Raw genomic sequence first — 25,715 nt, 5'->3', positions numbered from 1 at the left:
GAAATAGGTCATTCAGCATCCTGAAATATGAGTACATATAAAAATACCACCTCTTCCTCACATCCACCACAGAAACTGACTATAATACTGCACACGACATGATTCATTTAAAATGCATACTCCTGACACTGTTTCCATCCCCCCAGGAGATCTGTGATAGATTGCACTTGTATAAAGAACCCAAAATTACTGGCTATATAAACTAGATAGATATGTTAAAAGTCTTGGTGACTAGTGACACAGAAAATATACACAGTAATGACAGTATTTTTACAGTAATTAGTCAGCTCTCGTAGTATCTTTTCCACTCAACTTTCAATCACCACTGAGAATCATAACTAACAGGTCTAATCTAGCTCACAGTCAGGTCCTAAATAATTAATATTCTTCTTCTCTCCCTAGCCCTTTCAGAAAGAGTCTTGCCTAGGGCTTGCCTGGCAGCTCAGGGCTCACTAGCATGACTGAGAGGTGGCCCCACATGCCCCTTCCAGCTCTTGGCAGGACTGAACACTCGACTGATAAGCCAAAAGCTGGGGGACCACAAGAAACAGTGTGTGACCCAGTAACAGAGGGGTCCACAGTCTCTGTGCCGGGAGGGTGGAGCAGAAAACAACAGCTCCTGAGCTGTGATCAAACCCTAGGCCAGGAGCGGGTACACCGCATACAGCAGGGCCAGCGAGGTAGACAGTCCTCCCTCTGCTCCAAGAACAAAGCAGCAGCAGGCCTGTGTGTGCTGAAGTGCTGTTCAGCTAGAGAAAACCTTACAAAAGGTGATCAGGCAATAGAAGACAGAGAGACAAGCTTATTATCGTTTTCAGTAAGGAAAATTACAAGCACATGGTATCATTTTACAGTCTGTACTAAAAACCTTGGAGAGGCCCATCTCTTAGTGATAACATCCCTGAGTGGGAAACATTTGGCAGGAGCTTGGTTGTCTTTCATTTTTCTGCTCTTACTACTTAAAGCTTTGCTTTGTTCACTAAAACAAAGATACTTCCCTGTGCCCCAAGGCTTACTCCTTTTCAAAACTGCAGTCATTATTGCTAAAGTGTTACTGGAATACACACTGTTTGTTTTCGTGGATTCAGTTTTGATAGGCACAATGTTAGTTCTGGAAATATCTGTCAGTCTGCCAGCATGTAGTAATTCAAGATCTTAAGACAGAACTGCCTGCACATCAAGAAAAAGACATCAATTTTCTGTCAAATCATTGAAGGCATCGGTGTAACTTTGAATCAGACTGGCTCTCTGTGACCTGATGAACTGCAAAATGCTGTGAGATGCATAAATCTATCAAGGCCGACATAAAACAATATATGTTATTAAACCAGCTGACATAGTTGGTGTAACTATGGAGAAAGAAACCCAAACCCAGTCATCTCCGGTTTCTTGTAGAACAGCGAATAAAAATACTGGAATAGTTTTGGTGGCCCTGGAAGGCCCTCACCGAAGTCTGAAGAAAAATACCATGAGGGTGGTACGAACAGCAAACACAACACGGGTTCTTTATCTCATGCAAGAGAGCTAGACATGTTCATTAAAGAGTGGCAGGATCCAACAAACCTGCTTTGTCCTCTTTAATGTACTGTTTTACCTTTCACACTTTGGAATCATCTACTTCTTTAAAAAAAAAAGAAAAAAACAACAAACAACCCATCACCAAACCAAACAAACAAAAATTTTGATCCCTCTCACAGATATTTGTTTTTCCATGATACACTGGCATTGTCATTTGTCTTTTGTATGCCACTAATTTCTAAAAGAAAAAAAAATACAAAGGAAACAGTGCTTCCCTTTCAGAATGTTAATATTTGTCCTTTGTAAGCAGGCCTATTACCTCAAAATTTAAATCTTATTTAATAACTGTGGTAACAAGATTCAGTTCTTCCTAGGATGCATAGAAATTCATTTACACACTTTATAAAGTGCAATGACAATGAACTGTTAAAAGGTCATATTTCTTCTTGATCCACTTAATATATCTTTAGAGGCTTCTGTCTCCAAGTCCTCTCCCGGACACCTTTTCAGTGTGCTTTACAACATTAATATTTATATATGTAGAACTACAGCTTCCTTTTAAATATTATGCAGATTATTTCCTTACAGAAGTACTTTCATATTATGAGATCTTGAAACAACAAAAGAGGTGTGTGGTGTTCTGAACAAGGGCAGCTAGTTGTTAGCAGATCAGTGTTAACTCTTAACACCACCTTAGGTGAGGGGCCACTAATTTCTTAACACTGTATTTCTAAACAAGCAATGTGCAAACATCAAAACTTTAGAAATGCATTGTAGAAAATAGTTACATATAAAGTATCCTTAGGACACTTAGTACTACAAGTGGTAAGTATTTTTATTATTAAAGCCAAAAGGTAGGAGTTTGCTAATTCCAGGTTTTCAGGAAAAAAAAAAAAAAAAAACCCAAAAGCTAACATGAAGGAAATAAGTATACACAGAACCACAGAAACATCAAATGGCTTAGGCTTGAAGGGACCTTAAAGATCATCTAGTTCCAACCCCCCTGCCACGAACAGGGACATCTTCCACTAGACCAGGCTGCTCAGAGCTTCATCCAGCCTGGCCTTAAACATTTCCAGGCTTGGAACACACAGAGTTTCTCTGGGCAACTGTGCCAGTGCCTCACCACCTTCACAGTAAAGAATTTCTTCTTAATATCTAATCTAAAACTCTCACAGAAATGTGTTCATTTCAAATACAAATTAAAAATGTTAAAGCTTTAGCAGGAGCTCCTCCAGGACAGACACGATGAGGCCTGCAGCTGTCCTTTTGCCTGGAAACACACATCACCCACGTTCATGTATGCAGGTGACAGGAACCATGAGTCACAGATGCACACAGTGAACTACTCTTGGAAGATTCTGCTGGTCTTAAATCCATTCATATTTATGATCGTAATGAACACCTTGACAATGGGAACCAGGAAAGAGGTTCCATGGATCGAGTTTTCTGCAACGTTATCTTCACGGTACAGGATAAAGATGAACTGAAAGAGACCTAGAAGCAGAGAGATGGGAGATGTGGGAATCCAGATTATAAATCTGAATGACTACATGCAATGTTTTGCCTAATTAACAAGAAATGGGAAAGTATCAATCACAATAGCTGGGTCAGACAAATAAAAGATGCAGGCCAGAAGTGAGGGTCTCTGGTTAAAAGGGTAGCTCTTGAACAGGACAGAACCATAAAAGGGACCCTCTCCCCACCTCAAATGATACAATCCCACCATCACGTCCTCAAGTTCTGAAATGCTGGAGGGGAAGACAAATCCAGCTAGGGTTACCACAGGAGCTCAACTTGGACAGAACTGGTAAAGGAACTTTTGCCCTTGAAAAGGGAAGAAACTAAACACAAAGCTGCAGAAGTAGCACCTATGTTTGGGGAGATCAGAAGGTCCATCTCAGAGTGAGTGACTTCATGTCAGATCTTGGCCTGCCTCTGCCTAGCTACAAGGGTACAAAATCTAAAAGCAAGTTCAGAGATTGGCCACAAAAAGAAAGCCGTGAATAATGTAACTCTACTACAGACAGCCCAGAACAAGGAAGACCTAAAGAGTTTTAATGCAGTAAGTTTGCTTATACAAGTCTACTACAATATGACATCCCAATGTAGAAATATGGCCTGCATCCAGCAATAGAGCTCAGAGTTAATATAAAGCTGCTGAGAACCTTTATGGGTCTCAGTAGCAGCTCAGTTCCTCCACTGACTGGCTAGAACTCAAATTCATATTCATTTTCAAAGCTGCCAAAGTAATTGAAGAAATTCTTACTCCCAAGCAATTTGTTACTGTCCTTTCCTGCAGATCAGTTCACCAGCCAAAAAATAAATACATTAAAAAAACAAAACAAAACAAAAAAACCGAAAAAAACCCCACCAAACACATGAGCCCTGCCTGATCCACTTCAGTGGAGCAGCATTTGTCACGGTGACTAGTTCACATACTTTGCTTTGGGATGGTCATCACCAGCTGGTGGTCAAAAAAGTGGAAGCAGTTTCAATTGATCCAGACAGTTCTGGAAAAGATACTCTGTCCCTAATCTTACATTTAGATTCAGGTTAGTGCAAGCTAGCAGCTATCTATCTGAATTTAATCAAAAACAAATGAAATGCCCCGTGATTAAAAAAAGCTTTAGCTACGCTCTCATTCTCAAGTATTTTTAGAGGTTTAAAAGATGGAAGGTTTTAATTAGGATGCCTCAGCAGTATGAGAGAATGAATAATTTACAAAGAACTTGATCAGAGCTCAGTGAAAGGGCGGTACAATTAAACTATTCATATTTTTTATTTCTAATGAGTATATAATTTTTTAGTTCAGCTCCAGTCGCTGCAAGCAGGCCACAGAGAGGCAGACAACAATGTGAAGAGTTTTATAGTGTGTACAATCCAACATCTCGGTTGCTTCATAGCATTCTTGAGGTTGGTTATACTTGAACAGCAACTAACAAGCTGGATTTTAATTATAGGCTATAAAACCAGCAATAAACAGAAGTTTTTAAAAGTGATGTAGGTTCCCCTTAAACAGCTTAGTATTAAAAGAGTTCCACCAGTCTTTGCCTTCTCTCTCTACTCTCCTTCCAATCCCTCATCAGTTTTGTGTTAGTTTTTAAACTGCTGGCATATGGCACTGGCTTTGCTAGACCATCAGGACTTCCAACACCAAAAAAAAAAAAAAAAAAAAAAAAAAAAAAAAAAAAAAAAAAAAAAAAAAAAAATCAAAGCTGTGGTTAATTACATACAGTGCATAAAATGAATTCTGAAAATACTTAAGTCTTATTTCATATAACTCTCTTGATGAATTTCTGAAAAGAAAAATAGAACAAAGCAATTTCTTGGAGGAAGACACAAAAAGGTTTGGGGTTTTTATTTAAAAATGTCTAAAATGACTAACATATGAAGTTGCAGGAAACATAATACTGAAAGCTATTTTCTTAACAGATGGCACTCACGCCTACTTCACCCATGCTGACCTACATATTTTTTCCTTAACTTTTACTAATATTAATCTTTCACTGAATGTGTTTTTTACAATTTTGCTACCAAGTGATACTTTTAGCATTAAAGGTTTGAGAGACTTATTCAAGAATATATTTTTAACATTATGAAATATAGAATGCATAAAGGAGGAAAACACCTTTACAAAGTTCAGGACATAAAATTGCACTTTTGACAGAAAGTTGTCTTCTCACAGGCTGTTCAATATTGAAACTCTATGCACAAAGTTTTCATCCAGTCTTGACTGGAAAACATGACATTTGCAGACATTAAAGCATTGCCATAACTCATACTGTCTTCTAGAAAAAAATACACCTGTGCAATACAGGCAGTTAAAACAGAACCATTGGATTTCATTCTTTTGTTCTATGTGTTTAATTCTGAAAAGGTAGAAAAATTAAATGTATGTAGAAAATGAGGAGCTGGAGGAGAAATGTGGAAAAAAATTTACAGTGAATGGTGATTTAAGTAAAAAACCACTAAGATTTCCATACAAAAATGCACCCAATTATTTCTCCTAACATGTTATACTGTTTTTGAGATCACATCATACAATATGTCCAAAACACCAAAGATCTTTAGTGTTGTTACACCAAAATAACAAGGATTTACATGGAACATCACATTAAAAATAAATCTTGGAATGACCAATGGCAGTTGGAAGGATGACATTTGGAGAAGTTACATTATCAGTATTTGCAGTTTGACAGTCTTTTCTGTACTCAAAAAATAAGAAAATCAGTCCACTGTCTGTTCTAGCAGCAAACAAACAAGGTGGCTGTGGGAGCTGGCAGTGCCCCAGCTCCTATTTCAGACTCTTCTCAAACATGCTGACTCACCTGACTGCTCACCAGCCCCATGATATCCCTCATTATAATGATCTTCCAGAGTAAGACACTCACACTAACAGTGAGAATAATAAAAGAGGTGTTGTTGAAACTATTCCCATATGGTTCCCAGAGTAAACAGCAAAAAATTATTCTCTAGAGTGATAGGGTGATCACTGCTTCAAGTCAGTACTGAACTATAAAATGCAGTGACAAAACAAGCAGGATCTCCTGCCACCCACCAGCATCATTTGCATCACAAGACATGATTTTGGGGATGGATTATCATGCTGAATGGGTATCACACTTTTGAAAGGTGAAAGAAAACACAGTACACAACATAAAACATTTCTTGAGGACCTGGTGCTGTATTCCACCTGGTCATTTTGGTCAATTGAATTAAAATGCTACTAGAGCCACATGCCAGTTAATTTATGAAGTGCACACATAAAAATGTAAATAATTTATATTTGTGTCAAATACAAAAAAGTTATTGAATTACTTGGAGAAAAAGACTCTGATCCCTCTCCTTATGTTTTCCTCCTTTTAGCACATTAGGTTTTTGAATAAGGATTTTGAAAATGGGACAAATCGTAGTCACATGCCAGGCTCTGAACAGCATCCAGTGAAAACTGATTGCATCTTCGTGCTTCCCAAAACACCCACCCTGAAGTGAAGTTCATTTAGACCCAAAACTGCAGTAAAAGTTTTCATACCTCACATTTTTCTTTCACATAAATGATACCATTTCCAGACATACAAATTTTGACCTATTACCAATTGCCAATCTATTCAGAATTTCATTATTATTCCCAAAATTGGAATGTAAATTTGCTTCTACTCCCTATGGCATGCAGCAACTAATTTTGAAAAGTCTGTCATTTGTTCTTACAGATTGTCCATACAAATCCAGCATACAGTGCTTTAAAATAATTAAAGCTTCCAATAAATGCTGCTGCCTTGTGCAGAGGAATCTTCGTATTGATTTTGCCTGGGCACTTCACAAATTGCCCAAACAGAATTCACATCTCCTTTTACCAGTCTGAACAGCTCAGTTTCTCTCTGTCTTCCTCCCTGCCCCATTCCCCATGCCTGAGATACTTTTCTAGAGCTAGGTGAGGACATGGAAAAAGCATGAGGCATTTAGAAGTTAAAACCAGCAGCTTAACCACTTTACACAGTAGATCTAAGAAGCTTAAACTCACCAACAAGTGCAGGAATTGTCAAGTTGGATGTTATGCATTAAGCATGAGAAACACATGTGACAAATGCATTACTTCCCATGTGAACACAATGATTCTCAGCTAATGTATCTAAATTAAGTCACACATTAGTTATGTCTGAACAGAGCAGAGTGACAATTAACATTTTGTACATAAACAACCACTGGTTTTTTAGATTCAGAACCACTTCAGAGATGCTGCAGGCCTGACTTTTCTCCAGCTGAGCAAGCAGAAAGACATTATTTCAACAATATTAATGAGCCTTCATTTCCCCATGGACAGAAACTGGGTATTTCACAGGTAGCAAATCAAATAAATCAGGTGAAAGCAATCAGTCCAAACTGAGTTGCCACAATTTATCCAAAACCATTAAACAGTCTTCTATTTGATCTTCCCTGTAACATACTGAACCAGAACTTCTTTGCTACCGCTAACTTGCATAAACAAGTAGCAACAATGCTAGTTTTCACAATCCTTTCAGAGCACTCTGAAATTCAAACATATGCAGTCATAGGAATATTTTTGCGATAGAAATAAAATATTCTTTATAAACACATCTTCCTTATGCTGCACTATCATGTTACCCCTTGTTCAGTGCAGCCTAATGAGAGGAATTTTACTAATTGTCATTTGTGGCAGTAGCAGCTTGATGCCACAAGGCCAAAAGGCAATTAAAGGTCACTGCCTATTAGATTACACCAGACTCATGGCAGCACATCTGGAAGCCAAGGCAGAAGCCCCTGAGCTCTGACTCACTGCAGAGACTCAGAGATCTGGACACTTCACTCGGCACCAGCATGGCTGGGCCTTCTGAGCTGGCCCCTGTACTCAGATCAAACAGCCTGCAACCTGCCTCAGGTGGCCTGCAGCTTTCCTCTCTACTGAATACACCTTCAGCAGCTCTATTCCATTCATCAGGCTAGGAACTTCTGCTGCACTTTCCATGGCAAACCCCATAATTCTTGCCAGTCATAAAACTTTCATTTCCAATATCCTTCATTTCCGAAGTATAGGCATATTGATATTCATGTTTTCTATATATTCATCTGAAGTGATACTAGCACCTTGTTCAAGTGTTAATGATCCCTTTTTAATCAAGTCTTAATATGCATATTTATTTTTTCTATAACAATGACTTTATGTTTTAAATGCACACATATCAAGCACATTACAGATTTCTGGGCTGTAAGTTAAATGAAATGTGATGCACGGTTATGCAACTGAAAAAACCATGGATTTATCTTCCCACAGGTGAGAACTGAATCACAGAATATTCTGAGTTGGAAGGGACCCACAAGGACCACTGAGTCCAACTCTTCAGTGAATAGCCTGTACAGCACAGCTGGAGCATCCCACACAGAGCCACACATCCAGGTAAAAGATGGCAGTAGTGGCTCCTTATTTCTCACAAGATACTATTAAAAAGGCCTCCAGCTTAAAGCCAAAATCCCACTTCAGAAGTATTCCTCAAACTCTGTGACCCCACAGGGGATGCACACTGGAGCAGTTCATGATAAACTACAGCCCATGCGAAGGACTCATGTTGGAGGAATTCATGGAGGAGTGTCTCACATGAGAGGGACCCCACACTGGAGCAGGGCAAGAGAGTGAAGAGTCTTTCCCTCAGGAGAAAAGAGCAGCAGAGGCAATGTGTGATGATGTGACTATAGCCCTCATTCCCCAACCCCTGTTCCACTGGGAGGAAGGAAGCAGATTTGGAGATTGAGCCCAGAAAGAAGGGAGGGGTGAAGGGAAGGTGTTCTAAGACTTGGGTTTATTTCTCATTACCTTATATTTGACTGGTAATAAATTAAATTAATTTCCCTCAGTCAAGACTGTTTTGCCCATGACAGCAATTGCTGAGCGATCTCTCTGTGTCCTTATCTTGACCCATGAGTCTTTCATTATATTTTCTCTGCCCCATGCAGCTGAGGGGAGTGACTGAGTGGCTTAGGTGGGCACCCGGTGTCCAACCAGGGTCAACCAACCACAATATCCATTGTGGCAGTCCCTGCACCCTGCTTACCTGCACTTCTTCACCAGGGACTTCGCAAATACAGGACAGATTGAGATTTCACAACTCGCAGGGGAAGCTAGCTGCAGCAGGAGACGCTGAATCATGCCCTTAACAGCTGTTACTTAGCTATCACCACTTCTTAATTAGTGGTTTCTTTTAGATTTCCTCAATAGCTATATGGCACCAAAAAAACCCCACAAAACAACAAAAAAAAGGAAAAAAAGCCAACCCAACAAACAAAAACCCCAGACAATTCAAGTTCAAAACATAAACCATATGTAAAAAGGTTAAAGGTGAAGTACAAACTAAAATTTGACAAGATAGAACAAACAGCCAACTACGGGCATAGAAAATGTTTATTTTATACTATCCTCATGACAAATCAAAATCCATTGAAAAGCTCTAGATTCTGCAGCCTGTCTCACTCTACAGAGTGGAAAATCCAATTTCCTTTGGAGTCCCAAAGCTTGAGTTAAACAATGAATGATTTTTCTATTTCTCTTGAAGCAAAGGTTTTCCCTCAAAAGCTGCTGGCCAGATGCTGAATGGTATTAAGGGTGAAACTATAAACTATCTTTTCTTAGGGTACATTTTACTTTGCTAACCACTTGTTACTATCATTTTGTCCAGTTGTGGCAAAAATAAAAGCAGGCAGGGAGTGACACATGACTCATCACAATGTGTTAAAAACAACATTAATAGTTTAAATCCTTAGAAGCAAAGAGTTGTTGCCCAATAAAAGTTGTCACTAAAAAAAAAAAAAAAATCACACTCAAAGGAACAGGGCCGTTCTCTGGTCCCCCTTGTCCTTCTCATCACCAACAACAAATTATATTGGTGTCCCTCAAGCAGAAACCCACTGGTTTTTTTCACTGTCACCATGATGTCATGATGATTTTTTGTATTTTCTTTTATACCTGTTATACCTTTTTACAGCTTCTGTATTCTTAGAGTGCTTTTTACCTACATTCTTGGACTTGTTTGTTCAGCTACAAGACTAAATGTTTTAGAAGCTTCTTAAGTAGAGGATCAGTGTGCCCCAGACCCCAAGGTCCTCTCCAGAACACATTCTGTAAACTAAGATAGAACCATCTAGGGGAAGGTTCCTTGGGGAGGGGGGGCTCATTCAAGCCTCTTATTAGGGAATTTTTGATAGATTATGCTAATCAGTAAGACCTATAATGTTATACCAGATCTTTTGCGGGGGGCATTGTGGTGTGCATTTCGGTGCATTCAATCTGGACATGTGCACTTAAGGATCCTTAAAATAAATACCAAGGTAAAATCCCTTTTCCCCTTCTAACTGTGTCTGACTCTTGATTTTAAGACCAGGAAAAGGCATCAGCACAGTGAGTACTGCTGCCTCTGGACCATTAATGTAGCTGACAGTTTCTACCTTTTAGCTAATGCAAGAGCCCCCAAGAATTATTTCTTTTTGTACCACTTGATAGCTTGTTAGAAGTTCCAAACAAATGCTGTGCTACAGAAAGACAATTTTCTAGTTTTGATTAATCCTTTATTATTAGACTTCTAAAGTAGAATAGTAACTTGAGTTTCTTTGATTTTCCTGAAAGCATAATTTCTGCTGTTAAAAATAAAGTACTGCTTGAAGTACATTCAAACATCTGTGGACGGTCATCAAATTGTTCAGATATTTAAGGACTGGAAGTAAAAAAATCCAGGGTACAAACATATGTGGGCAAAACTTAAGGGGGAAAAATAAGGATAATTTTTGCTACTTTTCAAGGTAAAGCATCATAAGAAATCTGGTCTTAGATCAGAAACTCTTCCTTTTCTTTAATAACTTGCCATCGTCCAAAAATACAGCAGCAGAGCCCAGGTCTCCTTCAGGAGATCTGGAGGCACAGAAGTCACCTGGACATAAGGGAAGAGCAGTGAAAGTTACAGTAAAACATGCTGCTGCACTGAAGGCTTCATAAAGCTTTTTCATCATTTTATTTTATCATTATCATTTTATCATCAATTTCTTTTCATCATTACTCTGATGCTCACTATTGTGTCTGCAAGTCACCAGACAGCATGTTTTACTCCCCATCAGGTAACATGGGGAATAAACCATCTTTCCTGGTTTTCTGCAAGAATGTTAATGTTCTTGAAACGTAAGTTGATGTGCGAATGTACTTCGATTCTGAAAAGTTCTCGTTATGGTTTGGTCACTAAAAAGCATGTGTCTCCACAACAGACACTGTGTGTGTGAGACATACAAAGTTGGGAAAGTTTAAAAAACTCATTAAACAAATATTGCAAATGTTACGTTTTCATAACTACATCTCTGTTTATTCATCACTGTTGATAATTATGCTTCATCAGGTTTGACCATTTTTCATCCCTCATATATGCTTTGATAAGAAGTGCAACAAAAATCTATGACAGATTACATTCTTGGGCAAGCACACAAGGAAAAAACAAGATTAAAACACATTAATGTAACAGAAGCCCACTGACAAACTAAAGAAGCCACTGAACTTTATACACATAGCTCAGAAAAATTATACCGTTACCATTTTACTCAGTCTTTAAAGTAATCTTTATTTCTTTTTGAGAAGTAACTGCTTCAATAGTCATAATATGTTTTGCTTAGTAGGAAGCTTCTTCCAACCTAAAGAAACAATGTCATTTTCATTTTGTCTTCAAATACCTGCTGCTATGAGAACCTGCCTTATGAATTAAAACAAGAATATGACCTTTTCTCTGAAGCAAATGTGAGTCTACGGCATATAAACTAGGAATCAATGAATAAGCAACAGTCACTAGAGGCCAAAGCCTTACCTCATTCACTATTACACATGGTAGGATTGGGGATTCAGTCTCATATCCTCATTACCACACTGAAGGAGCCCACTGACAACTGCAACCTTCTCTTCCACTCTCCTGCAATCTGCCTGCACACAAAACCTTTGCTGCGGCACAATTGGAAAGAGGGGCCCTGAAGCTATACAACTACACAGCTATACAGCTGTTGGTCTTAATTAATTTCTGAGGCCACCTTTGAAATGTAACAAATCTTCTGCCTTCTGATGTATCTGTGGCTTTATTTTTATTCTTCAGCTGGTGGACAAATAAAGAAATTACCAGAGTTTACATAAGCAAAGGCAGGAAAAATTTACTTCATCTTTTTTCAAAATGATAAGGCTGGCAGAAGCACGTGTTCAAACATATACCGAAAGACAGAGATGGTCTCTTCGACCTACCCCTAAAAGAAGAGAGGCAAGTTCTTTTAGCTTCTCCAAGCAAAAAAAAATTATGCACATCAAAGGACTGAGTTCATGAAAAGTGTACGCTTCTGCTCAGTGAGGGTGTGATGAAAACATTTTCACTAGTAAGAATATTGACTATCTGTATCACTCTCTGTAGGCAATATGCAGGCTTTCACTTCGTCATATCCTCACTGCAATGTTACTAAGAAAGCAACTTGTTCCCACTGCTGAAGTGGGAAGGGTGACCCAGCTGATTGTCTTTGTAACAACCAGACAGCAGTTGCTACTTTTCTCTGCATTTAAGCATAAGGAATGTAAAGTTTCCATAACAGGAGACAAGACTCATGATCTTTTTTGGCTATGCTAATTAGGTATTTCAAGCACTTAAAGTTCATAGTCTCTGCCAAAGTAGGAAGCAGTAAATATTAAGAAGACCTGAATTTTCATGTGTGTGACATACTCTGAACCTAATCCAGGGAGAATGGTCTGTCACCTTGGCACCACAGGGCCGAGGAGTTCACAACCTCATCACACCACCTCAAGCCAAACATCAGCCTGACACGTTTGGCATTTACAAGCAACAACTTGTCCTAAAAGATGCACTTAAATAATATCATGCTGTATTAATAAAGCTGTGCCTGTATATTTGGTCCACTTTTTCATGATTTCACAAACATTTATTTTCTACTGAAACAAGTCCTAAAAATTACTTTATTCTGAAATCATAGTACATCAGCAGTCCACTTGTTTCAAACAGCTCCTCTAAGCATGTGTTTTCTGTTTTAGATCAAAGTATCTATGACAAACTAAAAAATACAAATTATGCTTCCATGAGGTAAGTAACTTGCTTATTCACCACCCCCATCCACAGATGCCATCCACGATACTCAGATGTAATAGTTTGTTTTGGTCTTAAACAATAACAAAACTAATTTGTTTCAATAGCAACTAGTAAGACAAGAAGTTAACAAACAGCCTTTTTCTTACCTTCTTCACTTTTTTTTTTGCAGGAGATTCACATATGCTACTATTCACTGTACAAGTTAGTACAGATATTCATAGCTAATTCCAAAAGAAACACATCTGAGAGAAGTAGCTTAAATTTATAGTCATGAGCTTGTACACAAAGAACAGCTAGGGTTGTACATTAGTTATTTTTGCATTTACAAGCATATGCATGCTAAGATTTGGCCTCTTTTTCCTTCAGACGAAGAACTAAATGGCATATTTTAACACGGAACTTTGTTCTGTGAAGAACAAAGTAGAGTTTTTCCTATAAGACTATTAGTAAAGAGCCAGTAGACAACAGTGAGCTACCAATATTCAGCTTAAAAAGTAAAAATCACCTTTCACAAGTGAGATAAAACCAAATAGCCAATGTACATAATATTTGTACCAAAGAACTCAGCTTGGAATTTTAGGTTGGCAAAACTAAGAGAAAATACCAACAAAGACCAGAATACACAGGGGTTCCATGAAGTTTCTTTTAAAAAAATGTATCCGGACTGAGGAATGAGGATCACTGTATTTCCTACATTCAGGAGAGCAGTAAAGAATTCTTCTAAAGGCTCAGTAACATATGGAAGTTGCTTCTGTAACAGCCATAGATTCAATTTTCAAGCTTGCAAAAATGAATTTAAGACAGCCACTTAAAGGTGAATTCACTTTGAATTCACAGGTACTGCTTCTTTCCTTTTTCAAAAGATACCGAGCTATTCAGTGAAATTATACTACGTGTTAATGGGAGATTTAATGTATCTCAAAAAACAGGGTGTTACAAAGTATTAATGCATTCCAAGAACAGATACGAACAGGATTGTACTGTGTCAGTATGAAAATGGAAGTATTATTTTTAAGATAAATCCTAATTCTCATTTCAATGTTCTGCTACTGCTGTTAGAGGAGCAATGAAAAATTCCCTTTTTGTAACTGTTCAAATGCTGTCAGTTTTGTATCCCTGTAAATCTACCACCCTTCCTTTCAGCACCTATCAAAGTTGTCTTTCAATGGGGAACACTAGAAAGATTAGGATAAGCAAATAAGGTCTTCACCAGAGTTTTTCACAGGTTTCCTGCACGACTTCATGGGAAGTCACAAACGTATCTGTTGCACAGGAACCCCCTCTGTAAATAAAATTGCCATGTGTTGCATGCTGGGGTGGGCTGCTCTATGTTCATTTTTGCCATGTACAGAAATGTTTTGAAAGTCATCAGGCAATCACAAAACTTTGATTTGCTACTTAAACATAAAAATTCCCAACTTTATCAGCGAACTGTTTTGTAATAGTGTTGATAAACTCCACTATCTTCATAGGTAAAAGGATCCCATAGCAACTGGGCACCACCCATTGGAGCAGTATGGCAGTACCTACCAACTGAAATAACCAAGTGAAAGTATTCCCCACTCCTTGCTCTCCCCTCCAGTGACACCTTTTCAGCTTCTAGTTTAGAGAAGCTGAAAACATACATAGTTTTTAATGTGCTTTACAGCAGCCACATCTAGCAAAGATTCAATCCTTGCGCCTGCTACATACTTCAGTTCTCATGACTCATCTCCAGCTTTCCACAAGAAAGCAAGTTCCTACTGGGCATCCTGGAGCTAGTGATACCTTTTACATGCTCTCAAGAGGAATAAAAATTCAGGCTAAAAATTCTCCAAGCTTAAAGCAGTGATTAAGCCTACGCAAACACAGGTGCAAGTACAATAAGAAATTAGTGCAAACAGCAATGCTATATTCTGGTTTACAAGTATAAGATCCACATCAGTCTATCAAGACTGATTTTTAAAACATCAGTTTATACACAGGACTGTAAGAACTGCACAGTTCAGAACATCCAGCCTTCCAAAACTGCAATCAAATATGTAAATTACATGCATGTAAAGCCTACAACATCCTAACCATCCTATGTGCTCTAAAATACTAATCTGGTCCCCACAGGTTAAAAAGGACAAGAATATATCTATTCATACACACACACAGATACAAACAAAACAGTTGAAATGCAGCACAAGCAGCCAGACAGGAAGTTCAAATACATTACCAATGTCCCTACACCAAAAGAGAAATTGTTAAGTATTCAGAATGCATTGTGACTATATTTACATACTATTAGAGAAGATAAAATGCCACAAATGCCATGACTGGAAATATGATTCAGGACAGTTTTCTCCTAATGCTAAATCTCACAATTAGTGAGCACTCGGGCAAAAAAACCCACCAGCAGGACAAGAATTTTTTCAATGTCACTGATAACATAATCTCAACCTTGCCAAAGTCCTGTATTTGGCTGCAGTCTAGAGAGACCATTTCAGAATGAGACACGAACCTCAGAGTCCAATGGTGCAATGGGTGAGAGTCCCCCTTCCTAACCCAGTGGGTGATCAGTGGAAACCCCAAAGCCTTAGACTGAAGGGAACCCAAACAGTACAACCCAACAAATGGTGTTTTTTAACCCATTTCCCTCAAAAGTAACACAACTTTGAGGTATTTTTGAACAATTACCCTTGTGTCAGCAGAATAAAAGGCTACATTAGCACGACTTCAGGCTCACCTATTCTGTTTCCTTGCTACTTCCTTCAATTCTTCTAGACATCTAATTAAGCACAATGTCTTATCCCAAAAAGGGACTGAACTGCTGCCTCTTTGTGGCTATACTGTAGTCCTCTCCCATTCTCCACTGACTGAGTAGTACTTCATACCAAGAAGCTTCTTACACAGCTTCTTAGATCATGCTCTCTCTAGGCTGAAACAGGATGAAACAGGCTCCACACCAATTTAACGTCTGCTTTCCCAGAAGGAGGGCAACACATCCATAGTAGAAGGAAGACTGACTTACAGTGAGTGGGGTAGGATCACCGTCACTAGAAGAATCCAAATCTCTTCTTTTACAGAAGTGAAAGTATGAGCAATTCCATTAGGCAAGATGTGGCAAACTCATGTGAGTCTTCTGTTGGAGCTGAAAAACAAACGAAAAAAATCAAATGAGAAATAAAACTTCCTGCTGCATTGTCCTTTCATACCTGGGAAACATAAGGGAGGTAATGAGTAGAATGTACGAATTTCTGAAAAATTTCCCACCTTGTTTTTTGTGCATTCTCCCCTCCCAAAATATTTCTCTAAAATACAGCATCAGTAGCTGACATTTTTTTCTGAAAGATATGCATTAGAAATTCGGGTTAGCCACACTCTCCCATATAACTAAGCAACTTGAGTTTTAGTTTACTAATACACTAAGAGAGCAATGTATTGTGTAACAGAAACCCTTCTTGCTCCAAAGATTCAGAACTCTGCACATGTGTGTAACTCTACTGAGGCTGTGGGGATTTTGTCAGCACAAAACAAGAAAGAAGAATCCTGCACAGAAACAGATGCTGGAGTACTACTTTTTGACAAACTTGTATCATTATTCAGCCATTGCTTTGAAGCAATGGAGTTTTGACATTTAGTCAAATGCCGTTTTTCTGAAGACAATCCAATTTTACAGTTTTAGCAGCTTGTAGGACTTATCTGTACAACGCGAACAGTACAAAACAAATTGCTTATGACAAAGTTTAACGTGCTCCATTTGAGCTAAAAAGGAGCAATGGTTTAGTATGCCTTTATATTCATGGGCTACATGGTCCTTCATTCAAATTATTAGATTTGAACTTCTATTGCACCAAGTCAGTTCCCACATCAGCTTTACAATAAATTTCCCAAAAGTCTGCAATCAATTAGCCCCAGACAAAACAGTGTCTGAGTACCACATACTGTTTGTAAAAACTAGCACATTGTTAAGCTTTCTCCATTGCTCTAAGGCTTTCCTGATCTTTCTTCAAAATCAGTATGAGAAACAGAGAATTCCTCAAATTACTTGTGGTAAGTTTTGAATCTCGATTACTGTTACCATTTAACTTTTTCTTAGCTATTATTTCTACATGCTGTCACAAGACTACAGCTTTAATTCAGTAATGAAATTAAAATCTTCTGCATTTCTTGAATTGACATTACTGCCCTTATTTAGTATTTTTCTTACAGTGTTAGCATATTTTCCAAGGAAAAAGGAAATTCTTTTCTGTTGCCAACTCAAGAGTTTTGAGCTATACTTTTGCCTTCTCCTATTAGCTGTCTACATTTAGTATCTCCTAATTTCACATTTACACTCAATTTCTTGCTTCTTTATATCAATTTCTAAAAATGCCACTGTCCCCATCTGGTTTGTAGTTTAAACATCCATGATTTAATTTTAGGATAATTCAACACGTGAACTTGTGCATTTTTAATCATCTAAGTATTAAGGGTGGAAGTTTTTTAAACTAGAGTAAGAAAGAACACTTGATGTGTTAACTTTGATATTTTTGATTAATCTAAGGTTCTTTCATTGTACTGCCTTTTAAGATTAGAGTCCTAAAATAGCTATTAATATAAGAGCCTATTGACATTTTTAGCCTGTAGGAACATAACAGTGGGCAGAGGCAGCTGAAATAACATATTTGAGCAATGAACCAGCTTTATGATTTTATTACTCAGACTTTCCCAAATCTATGGCTGGCATTTTTCCCAGTAACTCAAAAATTAAGCTGTTCTACATTTGAAACTTCCAACTAATCATATATTAGAAACTTCTCATGGCTAAGGCAACAGGATAACCTTACAAAGAGTCTTTGGAAAAAAAAAACCCAACAAGTTAGATCTGAAAAACTCATGCCTTTAATTCTCTGTGCTATCTGCACAAACAACATAAGAAAAACAGAGAAAAAAAAAATCTGATACAGGTTACAAAGAATTATGTTAGTTACTAGGAGTACATTACATATCATATTGAAGTAACAGGGACCCTAGAAGGACCCTAAAGGAAAGTGACAGATATAAGGAGACACAACCTAAGCATCCTTCACTGGGCACCTTAGGCCAACAGCAGCTCAGGAAGCCAAGGCTTGTATCAACCACTTGTACAAAGCCAAGTGACACCTTTGTTGTTCCACAATCTCCCCACATTTTTGCATAGACATCAAGTTTTCCTCCTTCCAAAATGAAATTTCCCCCACAATTTGCTGGTCTGAAAAAGGTTCCATGTTCCCCCTTGATCCCCAAACCACTGAACTCAAGGGATCTCTTCTGACCAGTGAGCATAAAGAAGCACTCATATGATTTTGTTTCTGAGTATTTTGCAATACAGGTACACAACTGCTAAAATCATCTGGGAAATCCAGATCAGCTTAACTGCACTGTTGATTGATTTATAGCTTTTTTTTTTTTTGTGTCTGTGTAATAAATAAAGTAACCCACAGTTGTACAGACATACTCACAAACATCAGAAAAATTCTAGAGCCTGATGCACTGGAATAGAAGGATAAACTGAGCAATAAACATATCTCACAGTGGATGACTATAGCTCATGTGAGCATCATAGAGGGATGTTCATTTAACGCAGAACAGAAAATTAATTATTTGGTACCCAAGGAAAAAAAAAAGAATGAACATGCAATAACTGACCTTTTAACAACTCTACAGCAATTAATTAAGCTGGTTTGTACTGTATTAGTCTTAAGGAAGCTACAAATTTCCAGAAGAGCCTACCAGGAGTGTAACAAAGACTCAGTCTGGCAATAGAGAGCAATTCGGTGTAAGTCGGCATCAAGCAGAACTGGGCCCTTGGGGAGGAACCAGCCAATTTTCTCCCTTCTCAAAGTTAGCTATTGATTCCCACAGCAAGTTCTACTAAAGCCGGTAGCAACAAGACTACAGAGTGAAATTAGAGTGGAAAATTAATCCAATTAATAACTAAACAGGAAAAAAGCCAAATTTTTAGCCATAGTGTTTGCAGAGTCATTTCACTGCACCAACATGCTGCAAGCATAAAGATGATGAAAAGAGCAAACCAGGCATCTGCTGACTGGGGGGTAGAGCAGAACCACCTCTTTCAAAAGCAACATGGGACTATGGGGGTTTACACGGAAAATGGACGTAGGAACAAAGTGGGAACAGTAAGAAAGCAAATAACTTCTCTAAAACAACCCACACCAGACATCTTCTAAAATGCAAAGTTTAATGAATGTAAGCAAAAGTTAACAGTAATGCCAAGTCTGACTGAAACCAAACATTAAAATCTTACAGTCTGCCTGATGGATAAGCTAGTCTCAAGTGTCATTATACAGTGCTAGCTTTAATTGCTCCCAGCTAAATATAGCTTTCAGAATTTAATAGCTCCCCCTCAGCTTTTCTGTCCTTCCAGGAGGGAAAATCTTCTCGTTAGAAAAAGCACACCGGCATACACAGTAGCACGTTACCACAGTGAAGCAGGAAGCAAACCATTAAGATGATTACATTAGTCTCCAACACTCATTCGGAACTCCTGTTTTTCAAGAGACCAAATATTTCCCCGTTCCACCACTCTGGTTCCAGTTACAGCAGGTGATGGAAGCCCCTTTTCAAACTAAGCCATTTTGCTGCTTTATTAGCAGACTGTAAGTCTTGCTTGCCCGGTGTTTCCAGTCAAAGATGTCTTTGCCAGCAAGCTGCCGTGGTGCCCACACACTTCTTCCTGTGCCACCTCGCTGGGCACCATGGGGCAGGAAGAGGAGCAATGCTGCACACACATATGCAGCCTGCCCCTTCCCTGCGGCCACTGTATTGGCACAACTTACACGAGGGGGTCCCAAATCTGCTACAGCAGCTGAGACTGCAGCACTCTGATACAGGCATGAAAAAAATGCCCTCTTCTGCCTTCTAATACCCAATAAAGATTTCAAAAATGTAACAAGAAGTTCCATATAGTAAGCTTCATTTTCCCCTATCTGAGCTGATAACGGGTTTCACTCAGAAAATTTGGCTGACAGCTAGAAATATGTTCCACAAATTCAGCATTTTTGTTCACCTTCATTTTAGAGGTCATTATGTAATTAAAATGCTCACAGTGTTTTTACAGTCCATGGAGTTAAATTAAAAGTAACCACTGCTGCAATGACAAGTCTTTCCCCTTTCCCTCAGGCCATAGCTCCAAACTTTGTTCTTTCCCCTCCAAACCACCATCTGACCATCTAACTATTTTCTCTCTGGATTCCTCCATCCTCTTCTTCTTTACTGAGTGGGGAAAAGAAGAATAATGCTACTTACGGAAAATAAAACATTTACCAGACCATATGAACCACCAAATGCCACATTACCTGGCCCTTCACTTCAGCTGTAAAATTCCAGAATTGCCTGTGTTAGAGCTGTGCAAGCACTGTAGGAACACTGCCTGGAGGACTGCCAAGAAGTACCTACTACACTGAACAAGACCAAAGGTAGTATAGTATGCCACAGATTTTCTGCCCTCTGAACTACCACTTCTGAGGTGCAGACCAGGCTGAATAAAACAGGTTAAAGGAACTATGTCTGTTCACTGCTTACGAGAGGTTTTAAAGTGAGCCTCCTGACATGCACTGTTCTGCATTGAGACATCTGTGCTCTACTGCTAGCTGAACTGCCCCAGAACAGAAAGGCTCCCTACTGTCAGTGCAGGTGCAGACTTCATTTACCAGCTTCTGATAAAGCACAAAATCATGACACTCATTCCCATTTGTTTCTGAAGTAACAAATCAAAGTGTGGATAAATAGCATCAAAAATAGGGGTGAGTACTGGAGAGGCACTTTGTATACTAGATCCGGTTACTCTTACAGAACACGTTTTTATTTTAAAACACTGCCAACCACAACAGACTATTTAGAACAAATGAGGGTTAAAAAAACCTGCAAAATGTATGAAATATCATCCATGTATATGGATAAATATAGTCTTACAGCTGTGTGCTAGCTGTCATGAATCAGAGCTCAGTGCCCCAAAACTCCACGGGGCTCTTCCTTCCGAGCTGAGCTGTTCTGCTCTCAGGCAGCAGCAACCAGGCAGAGGCAGGGCAGGCAGCCTGTCAGCCAGGGCTGCACTAGTCCCGAACACCAAACAGCCTCTCACCCTCTCCCCACATCTGAAATCACCATGTAAGGTGCAGTGAGTAGAGACTCACCACATGCTGCCTTTTAAGAAATCAGCAGTAAAACCCACACAAGCGGAAGGAGGGAAGAACAGCGGGGATCCGCCAACGCAACCGCAGCATCGGACTGGAAAGGAAGCACGCAGCTACGGTGGACACATAGTGCTACTAAATCTGGATCTGGGGATTAGCAGGAGAGAAAAGATACCAGAAAAAGGTAATTTGTTTTCTTGTCATCTGTAATACTGAAGAGATTTTGCTCTCGTCTCCAAAATTAGAACATCTACAGTGTAGCTCCTTCCCCTCTTAAGAGTCACATGTGAAGAAACCCACAAAAAAAAAAAAAGCATTATCAACCTCAGGTCAGGACAACTGTGGCCTAAATAGTCACAAAACTGTCACGGAAGCATTAATTCTAAAGCAATTCTGTTAAAACAACAAGATCCATCAGAGTAAATACATTAACGCCCACCAGAATAAATAAATACCATCCTGCAGAAGCTTCAACCTATTCACAGTAAGTTTATTCAAAGACATTTTCTTGGACAAAAAAACCCCAAATAGATGTGATCAGTCAAGATGTCTATAAATTCCAGAATCTATTTCTTTACCAGATGTTTTTCTCTACATATGATGACCTGCAAATATGCCTTAGCTGTAGCAATAGCTGTTGATAAACCTTGGCAACAGCAACTACTGTATTTGTGACTGAAAGAAAATGACATATAAATATTTTCAGTTAATTATGTCTATTCACATAAATGCAACTTGAAAGCTTTTTTATGTTTATAAAATATATAAGGTCACATTTAAGTGAACGGTTTCACATATATTGGCTTTCCCCTTCTCCCTTGCACTTTATGTATTTCCCTGCTGATTCAAAGCTGTATTCTATCTGGGTGTTCAAGGTTACTTAAGGAAGGGGGACAGACTCTGGAGATTATTTATATGGCAGGACTTCAAACAATTGATCCAGTATATCTCAAGTGACTTGATAAAGAAGCATTAAAATAATGAGGAGAGAGAAAGATGGGTGAAACATTACAGCATTTCAGAGTCACTCAGCAGCACTCTCCTGCTCAAGGACTCTCAATTATGAGACAAGGACACTGACCATGAAGGACAAGGTGACACACCCAGGGAAGGATTTACAGATGAAAGTGAGAAGTGAGAGTTGTTGGGCACCCACAAAACCTCCAACCTCGATGCGCGAGTAAAGGAAAATGAGAATGTGACCAAGAACGACTCTTATCTCTGATTGCTTGATAAAGGGCTGAAAGTCCTAACACAGATTAGAATAGTGTTCTGGCAGACAAGTAGTCTGCCCGGGTGAACAGGCATGACAAGATAAAACATTCTAAAGTATTTGTGTACTTACAAAAAGAAGCCTCCACTGCAAAACTAATGAATTTGAATTAAATACAAGATTAAATATCATGGGGACAACAGCATCTTCGTGGCTACAACACATAGTAAAATGCACATGCTATTCAAAAAAAGCCCATAAAGGTAGGGATGGTTCAAATATACACCACTTAGAATTGTGATACATTTTAAAAAAACCACCCCAAACACAGCACTGCAAAAGAACAGAATCTGATTGAGTCAAAAAAAAAAAAAAACCCAAAAAAACCAAAACAAAACAAAAACAAAAAACCCAGACCAAAACCAACCACTTAAAAAGGACAGCCTTGTTCAGAGTCTGCAGTAGATTCAAAGAAAACCAGCCTTGCTACAGACTTTATTTTATTAGAATGAAAAAATATCCCAGTGAATTGGGCATTACATGAGATTAACTTCTGACTGATATGAAGTTTAAGTAGTCAGGTAGAGCGAGGAGTTCAGACTCTCTAAATTGAAAATGCTGAGTTCCTGCTTCATTAAGTGTGCATAAACAAATCTGGAAATGCCTCATGGGATGCAGCATGCAGTAGATAACTTGAAAGATGAAACAGGCCCAGCTAGATAAGCGCTTCACCACACCTCCCAAAAGGCAGAGAAGATGATTAAAGAAGCTGCATCTCAGATGTTAAAGTACAGGAATAATGTTATAGCTTTTAAAAAAATTTTATTTAAAAGATATTAAAAACAAAGTTCTTCAATAACTCATAGAAACTATGTGGAGTAGTAATGTGGAAGTGAAAATTTCTTAGTAAAGAAACAAAGATAGGATGTCTATTATGAAACAGAACTGGAAACTACCAAATCCAGCATGGAATTAAAAGTAACATCTTGAGCATGCGTGAAGAAAAACAGATGAAACCACTACAGAGCTCTGCAAAAAAAAAGGCAGATTAAATTGTACATAGAGCTGCAAATAAAGCTTTCATGTATTCTCAAGCTATTGTGTCAACTTGACCTCTAGCCAATAAAGTAATTTAAAACCTATAATCTATATTTCTAAAGTAGACCAAAAAAACCCTGCTGGAGATACTCCATGATGGCAGAAGAGCAAACAGAACACCTGTCTTTAGAGTTGAAGCTGAGGGGAGAAAAGCAAAAAGAAATCAGCCCTACTACAATCAGTACCATGTAGTCAATAGTAACAGAGCAGCTTTTTACAAAAAATTAAAAATAGGAGAAATCTTAGATCTCATCTGGACCCAACAACAGCTGCATTAAAAAAAGTTGGTAATGATCTTATTTGGTAGAAGAATTGCAAAGTGACTAAGTGACTGGGCACAGACAATAAAAAATTATCAGGCTGGACACAGATCACCAGAAGAAGTTGCCAAGAATTATCTTGGGGTTAAGTTTTATCTACAGTCCTACTACTGGCAGGGGAATTGAGGTGTCTTCTAAAAGTTGCTGCTGACAAATGTATAGAGGCACTTCTGATGCACTGAACAACTAGGACACCAGGGGAGAGGAACCACATGAAGAGAAGCAGTGAGAGGAAATGCAGTTCATCAGCCCTGGAGGCAAGGTCAGGATCCAAGGAGTAAGACATGCAGAAGTTCTGCTGTGACAGTGAGAAGTGACTAAGGAGAGGAAGGTACTCACATGCATGGGGTACGTCTGATCAACTCATCACCAAACTGCTGAAGGTATGAAAAGAGGAAAGACCTACCCATGACATAAATTAAGGCATTTCCTACAGAGCCAGATAGGGAAGCATAAAAAAAAAAAGGCACTGCCAGTATCTAATCTGGTCAGGAAAAAAAAAATAGCACCTAAGACACAGGTGAGATATATATAAGTTTATGCAAGGAAGATTGACAGCATAATATTGTCCTGAAATGAAAACCATGAGCTTACCTAATCAGTCATATCACAAGATTCCCTGCATCTCTTCAAGTCTAAATTCAAGTCTCCTAAACTGACTGGAGGAAAGAGAGTCTCCCTTACATGAACAGAGAGAAAACCCCTTTACAAAGGGTGCAAATGCTCTTATAAATACTGAGAGAAAATACCAATTTTATCCAGCTGGGCATACAAACTGGTTGTAGGTACATTTAGCCAGAATCCTGGAATAAAGCTGTAGCCCAAACACTTAAGCTTTGAAATAATTTGTTAATGAGACAAGCTTTGACTATTTTAAGATGATGCTTGGTAACTTTACAAAAGGGCATATACAAATGCATTGACTGCAACAAATACTGAGCATGAGAATCCAGGAACTTTCTTCCAGTCATGTTATGTGTCAGTACAGCCACCTTCAGCAAGGAAGTCTTTATATACCACTTGCCAATGTTATTATCGCTGATTTAATCTGGGCTGCAAACTGACCTTGCCTTAATACTCTTAGGTTTCCATTAATAAAAAGAAATTACTTAAGCTTTACTTGCTTACATGTATTTCTTCTGTGCAAAGTTTGTGTGTCTTTATGGGTTTTTTTTAAGGACTGTAATTTTTAAAAGGGGCAGATCGAAGAAATGGTACTTTTCAGCATTTAGTTTAGGCTACCATAGGTAACTTCAATTACATCAGTTTTGACAATGAAAGTTACACATATTTTCTTCTTGATTTGATGTCAATGCTTTGCATGTCCTTGCCTTTCCAAAGACAGCTACAGTCCCCAGAGCTCTAGAACTCAGACACAGAGAAACAAGCACTTCAGAAACTCAGTGCAAGGAGGAAGTAGGAGATCAGAACAATTCCCTTCTTCAAAGTCAATCCGAGCACAAATCTAACCCATCTATGCCTTGCAATTTTTGTTTGCACTCCTCCTACATTTCACAAAGCATTTTTGCATGCAAATGTGTCAGTGGCATTCACAGACTGGGCAAAACAGCTTCATAAGCTGACTTGGCTGTATTTACTCAAAACACCCTCATGATTTTCAAGGGCCAAGAAAACCCACAAGGAAGTAAAAAAACAGTTTGGTAAATCAGAATAAAAAGAGAAGAATTTAAGTTTTGTACATTAATAGATGAGAAAAAAATACAAAATCCTGTTTTCCAGCCCTTCATCCCTAGTTCCATTACCAAATATCACCCTTCCTCTCAGCTCTAAGTGCATTATGCTGGGC

General features: G+C 38.6%; 1 protein-coding gene across 5 annotated transcripts in view; it reads right to left on the bottom strand.

The window, feature by feature from the left end:
* OSBPL3 (oxysterol binding protein like 3) overlaps positions 1–25,715 on the bottom strand; it is an 88,061-nt gene that overhangs the window by 52,927 nt on the left and 9,419 nt on the right. For all 5 annotated transcript variants that reach the window (XM_039548653.1, XM_039548656.1, XM_039548655.1 and 2 more), the window contains exon 2: positions 16,132–16,251. The gene's annotated coding sequence lies outside the window, so the exon portion shown is untranslated. The remainder of the gene's footprint in view (positions 1–16,131; positions 16,252–25,715) is intronic.

Source organism: Corvus cornix, chromosome 2 (assembly GCF_000738735.6).
Source record: "Corvus cornix cornix isolate S_Up_H32 chromosome 2, ASM73873v5, whole genome shotgun sequence".
Taxonomy (NCBI): domain Eukaryota; kingdom Metazoa; phylum Chordata; class Aves; order Passeriformes; family Corvidae; genus Corvus; species Corvus cornix.
The sequence above is the reverse complement of the archived record's forward strand: the minus strand, read 5'-3'. Positions and strand labels throughout refer to the sequence as shown.